This window comes from Myotis davidii, unplaced genomic scaffold (genome assembly GCF_000327345.1).
Source record: "Myotis davidii unplaced genomic scaffold, ASM32734v1 scaffold262, whole genome shotgun sequence".
Taxonomy (NCBI): Eukaryota; Metazoa; Chordata; class Mammalia; order Chiroptera; family Vespertilionidae; genus Myotis; species Myotis davidii.
The window spans coordinates 467,497-473,788 of NW_006293541.1; positions in this window are offsets into that span (position 1 = coordinate 467,497).

Consider the following 6,292-nt stretch of genomic DNA (forward strand, 5'->3'; position numbering starts at 1 on the left):
CCCAGTCAGTACAGGAGCCCAGGAATGGCTTTGTAGATCCTGAGGAGGACAATACACTCTTGTCATTTAGTCCCAGGGCCAGGCCAGTTACCTCTCCCACCCCCTGTCACACAGAGATCTGGGCCACAGGACATCACGGTGAGGACGTGCGAGCGCCCCAGCTGCAGGGGCCAGGCGCTCGTGGGGAAGAGCCAGCGGCCTGCGCCAGCACTCAGGCCAGAGGCACCCAGGACATTCTCCGAAGCAGAATTCTGCTCTGGCCTGTCTGACCGCAAAGGAAGGCATGTGGGTCTTTAGGCTCCAGGGACAGCAGGTCCCACACCTGGTGCTACTGTGGGCTGTTTTGAGTGACATCACAGCTGGCAGCTGCCGGTGGGGCTCCAAGCAGGAGCGGGCTCTGGGTCAGGTCCCGGCTCAGGTGGCAGCCACCCTGCTGCATGGACCACATGACCCCGGACACAGAGGTTGGAGGTGCCCGTGGTGGGGAAAGGCACATGTGAAGTTGGAGCCAGCCAGTCGGACACTCCATGGGGAGCACATCACCTCCCCCGGAGAAGTCTGCCCCTTGTGAAAGCCAACCTCCTGGTGCTGGGGTCGAGGCGGAACGCCGACCGGGGACCTCGGGGACCAGGTCACACTGTGCATCGTGAGCTGTGTGCTTCCCCACCAGGCCGTGGGGTCGCCGTCACAGAGGGAAGTGGATGGGCCAGCGCGGCAGGGCCGAGGGTGCAGGCAAGCTGTGGTAGGTGTCATCTCATGCTAGGTCTCACGTCCTGTTCCACCAGACGCTGACCTTGAGCCCCTGGAATTGACTGGAGGAGCAATTTGGAAGGTGATCCCGGAAACACAGGGAGTGGCTGGGGAAGGAGGTGGTCCCCGGGGGCGGAGTGGGGCCCATCCCCAAGTGACCGTGAGACGAAGGGGACAGGCCTTCTCTCCTGACATCTGCCCTCCATACCTCTGCCCGTGGTTGCTGAAGGCCAAGTCTAAGGCCAGGCGCCGGTGCCTCCGCATTCCAAGGGCGACCAGGGCCGCCTGCAGCGTGTGGAGGTGGGTGTGGGGAAACACAACCCTCTGGGCATTGGAGGATTTACTTAGGAATGCTCTTCAAAGCTGCTCACTCACAAGTAAACAGATTGACTTTTGAAATAAACTGGTGTCTTTTCTTCTCCTCCCCTCCCTCTCTCCCTCCCTCCTTCCCTCCTCACCTCCCTGTGACCCTGCTGTCAGACTGGGGTGAGTGGTGAATTTCATAGACCGAAAAGAGTAGCATGACCTTCCTATGAATTTTTATTTTTAAACAAAATACCACCAAATATTGTGTGTGTGGTGGGGGTTGTGTGTATGTGTGTGGTTTATCTGTAAAAATGTATACACAGGTCCTGGCCGGTTTGGCTCAGTGGTTAGAGCGTCGGCCCTCTGACCTAAGAGTCACGGGTTCAATCCTTGGTCAAGGGCATGTACCTGGGTTGCCGGCTCGATCCCTGGCCCTGATTGGGGTGCTACAGAGGCAACCAATGGATGTCTCTCCCTCACATAGATGTTTCCCTCTCCCCCACACTCTGTCCTCCCTCCCCTCCATTCTCTCTCTCTTAAAAAAAAATCAATGGACAAATATCCTTGGGTGATGATTTTTTAAAAATGCACACACAAGTGGGGAAGTCACACGCGTGCCCACACATGTGTATCTGCTGTGTGTGCTGTGTCTGTGGTGACACTCCTTAGTCCCGGGGATCCCTCTACGTCACGGGGGCACCGAGGAGTGATTTCCTCTGCCTTTCACGAGTCCCCTGCCCATGGAATGTCTTTCCTGCAACTTTAGTGACGGTCTGTGAAGCCTCGGGCTCTCCCTCCCTCACCTTCCGCTGGAACCCACCGACAGGAATGCAGGCAATGAATCCCAGAGCAGGGCACAGAAGGGGAGAGGGGTTCTGGCTTCCCCTCACAGAAAAGATTACAGAGACATGCCCTGGATTGCCTTCCCTGCCCTCCGAAAGCCCAGAGCACCCGCTCAGCTCCTGTCTTCCGAGAAGGCGCCCTCTGCTGGCCGCTCTATCCCTTGCAGGTGCACAGCTAGCAGACACCTTCCCCAGGGTCTGGGAGTGCAGCCAGGGCGAGCCCTGTCTCCCCTCTCCGGCAGCTCTTCCTGGCCTTCTGGGTGCAGGCATGATGTTTTTTGCTCTTAGTCCCAGAGTCTGAGAAGGCAGCCATACATGTGCCCTGTGACCCTGGCCACGTGTCTCGGCTCCCGGGTCAGCTGCCTTTGGCTCCGCTGTGGCTTGAGCAGCACTGGCAGAACCGTCCTGCAAACTTCTCAGGGAAGTTTAAAAAACAGGCCAACAACAAACAAGCCTGTATGGTCGTCGCCTTACACTGGCCGGGCTCGGGATTCCTGGGTTTCAGGGCAGGACGGCAGGGACGAAACAAAGAAAACAAGAAGAAACCCCAACCCTCTCTGCTCTAGCCTCTGCCGGGACAGGTACGTGAGAGAAAAAAGCTTTTCAAAGGCACACACACAGAGAGACATCTGCCCCAGGCCTTTCCCATGTCAAACTGTGCTTCGACCAGCAGGTAAATGTCAGGGCAGTGAGCTCAGGCCTGGGCGAGGCTCGCATAGTTCACAGCTCGCCCCTGACAATGAACGCCTCAAGCTGTCACACAGAAATAAGAAGTTTCTGGAGCCACGGTTTATCTAATCTATTGAATCCAGATTTCGTAAACCACAAAAATGTCATCCCGAGACCACATGCAGACGTGTCTGCTTTGAACTCCTGGCGCGGAGAGCAGATGTCCGAGGCAGATCCGAGATGCCATCTGGACAGCGCCCGGCCGGCGGGCGGCGGCGGGGAAGGGGCTCCTGCTTGGCTTCTTAAGACTCAAGAATGCAGAGTATTTGGATCAACAGAGTGGGAGAGGGCAGGCTTCTTTCTAGTGTGTTGCAATGTGGCTTTGTAGGCTTTCCCTTTATCTGACCTTGGTAAGTCCTGTCAGGACTGTGGTCCACGCTGTGAGCTTTGTCACGATGCAAAGGTCAGTCCCAAGGGTTGCCTGCGGCCATGGGAGGGCAAGAGGGTGTCCAGAGTTTGGCCCCGACACAGATCAGCGGGGAGACCGTCTGTGCTGGCGAGTCCCACCTGGAGGGGTGGCCGCCGCAGGGTGGGAAGATGCCCGGGGCCAGCAGTCCAGCTCCGGTGGCCTCTCCTTTTCTTGCTGAAGTCTTTCTTATCGTGGCCTCATGCCGCCTTCATTTAATGCAGAAAACAGGCCCACTCCTCCGCTGTGGCGATGATCCCAGGGGAAGCGTGCAGCGTGTTAAGAAATTGGCCTTATTAGCCATCGCTGTGGTGATGTGAACAGCCCTTGCCCTCCGTGCCCCGGGAACTGCTGCCCCGGGCCTTGAGCAGGGCGTTTGTGACCCAACCACACGCCTACTGGGCTGACGGAGGAACTGGCGCCCCTGCTGAGCACTCACAGGGGCATCTTCTTGAGTCCTCACAAGGTAGGGCCATGCCCTCTTCAAGTTGTGGATGGGGAAACTGAGTCACCAGGAGTGGAAAGACCACACATCTGGGGAGGGGTCAGACATAGGATGAGGACACTGTGCCTGCTGTCTAAAAAGGTGCCCCTCGGAGCAGCCACCAGCCATAGGCGACCATTAAAATCTAAATGAGCTCAAGTTGAATTTCCAATCCTCAGTGACACGGCCACATCTCAGGGGCTCAGTGGCCACAGGGGGCTAGTGGCTGCCACGTGGGTGGAATATGTGGCAAGTTCCACTGGAGGGCGTGAGTCCTCCCGTTTACAAAACAGTGTAAACTGGGTAGTGATTATTCACGTGTGAAAGAAGAATTGTGGGCTCCCCAAATGAGCTCCCAAGCAATTTCCATGAACCAGGGGATTGAAATGTCTGCTTACAGACCATTAACTGCCTGACAGATGAGGCTCCGCGTGGAGAAGGGCGGGTGCGTTCCCACACCTAGACTGTCTCCCACGTGGGGGAACGCCTGTCCAAGGAGCGAGGAGGAGGGAAGATGGGGCGCAGTCCTAAGGGAAGTGGGCCCCACAGGCCGTGGTTGCAGGACGCTGTTCCTCTCTTGCTCCTGTGACTTTGGTCTCAGAAACAGAAGCCCAGAGGCTGGGCGGGCCTGTGCCGGCAGGAAGCTGCCGAGGAAGGACCCCAGCCTCCCCTCTGGCTTCTGGTCCTGGCTCGGCCACCTTCTTGCTGTGTGATGAGCAGGGCCTTTGACCACGGTGCCTCTTCCGCCGGCCCGTGTGCACGTGAGAGAGTGCGTGACCGAGCAGCCCTGCGAGCCCAGCCAGTGTTTGCGAGGGGAGGGCAGTTTCAAGCATGGACGAGGCAGACGTGGTCCCTGCCACACACCCAGTCCTCTCAGCAAACTCGGGGTCAAACGAGGGGCTGACTGAGCCGTGGAGCCCATCCCAGGACTAGTCCCCCAGAAACAGCCTGAGGTGGGAATTTTGCAATGAGGACGTGCTCTTGGGAGCACCTGCCGGGGAGTCAGGGACGGGCTGGGAACGGAGCAAGTCAAAGAGGTGAGTGCAGGTGGGTGTCCCGAGCTGACCCCACAGGGAATCTGAAGAGGAGTCGCTCTCCTGGTTGCTCTCCACCCCCAACCCCTGGCCCAGAGCGGACAGTCACCGACTCTGGGCCTGTTCAATCAGTAGTTCAACCTGAGCTTCTCCTGGGAGGGTGGCTGCAGCCTTTGGGGCACCGCCTGGCGCGCGGCTCCCAGTGGCCAGGGGGACTCTTCCCACGCAGGCACAGGGGGCACCAGGCGGGTGACGGTCGGGGTGGGCTGCCTTGGCACCATTGTTCCTGTGGTCCCACCCTCGCTGGAACCGGAGCAGGGGCGTGTCCTGTGCACCCATGGGACTGTTTCAGGTCCGGGTGTCTCCTGATCCTTCTAGCATTCGCTGTGGTCCCTTAAGTGGCCGCTGCACCTTCCAGGGAGAAGCGAGGCTGTCGGGTCCTGTCTCCGTTGGCCGGGCCGCAATGAACGCCCTGGAAGCCCCTCGGTAGCCAAGCGTGTCCTCGCGGGTCTGAAGCAGCCCGTCCCAAAGGGGCCGGTTCAGCGAAACGCTTTCCTTCTGCACGGGCTGCGGCAGAGCCCGGGCTCCGGAAGAGGTGGGGTGCTCTGTGCCCGTTCAGCACCCCGCTTTGCCAAGCCCTGGTATGGAGGGTCCCTAACAGATCCCACGAGCGGCGTGACCTGGCCTGATGCAGACACCTCCCCACACCGAGTGTCCAATGGCGATGCGTATCTCATTCGTCCGAGGAGCCCTCCTCACAGGCCAGGCCCTGGGCAGAGCAGAAAGAACTCTTTTCTTGCCGACTAGGGAACAAGGAGACGTTTTGAAAGACCTGCTCTTTCGTGCTCCAAGTGGACGTGTGTCCGTGTGTTAACATCCGAGAGGAGGCGCTGGCTCCCATGTTCCGTCTGTGGGGCCTCAGGCACCTGCAACGTCTTGGCAGCAGCCGACTCAGATAGGACGGTGATGAGGAGAAGGGGGCTCAGAGCTCACCTCCTGCCTGTGGAAGGCTGGGCAAGGCTGGGTGAGGCTGGGTGAGGCCAGGCGAGGCTGGGCAAGGCTGGGTGAGGCTGGGTGAGGCCAGGCGAGGCTGGGCAAGGCTGGGTGAGGCTGGGTGAGGCCAGGCGAGGCTGGGCAAGGCTGGGTGAGGCTGGGTGAGGCCAGGCGAGGCTGGGCAAGGCTGGGTGAGGCTGGGTGAGGCTGGGTGAGGCCGGGTGAGGTTGGGCAAGCGGGGCCAGTCTGGGCCCTGAGCTGGGAGTACAGACCGCACTGCATTGGAAGCCCCCACTCTGCCAGTATCAACTGTGGCACGTTGGGGAGCTGACCCAACCTCTATCCCTCAGTTTCCTCCCCTGTAGATGGGATTAACAATATCAGTCTCTCGGAACCGGAGAACTGTTCCGTGTGCAACATGCATGTGTCATGAGGGCTGTGACCACTGGCCATGACGGTCCTGTTACCGCCTGTGGTCCCTACGGGGCTCAGAGCCAAAGCCCGAGTCTTCCTCGAGGAGGGCAGTGTATTTTCTGGAACTTTCTCATCTGAGGCTGTTGGCATTTCAGCACCTCTGGTTAACTTGGCGCAGAGCCCTCTGTAGAGCTGGGATGGGAGGCCCCGCCTGGGAATTGGGCTTGTCGTGTCTCCCACATGGAAAAGTTTTGGGGTGATTTGGGGGCCACATCCGCTTTCTTGGTGGAAACACCACCCCTCCCGGGAGCTGGGCGGCTGAGATGGCGCAGGC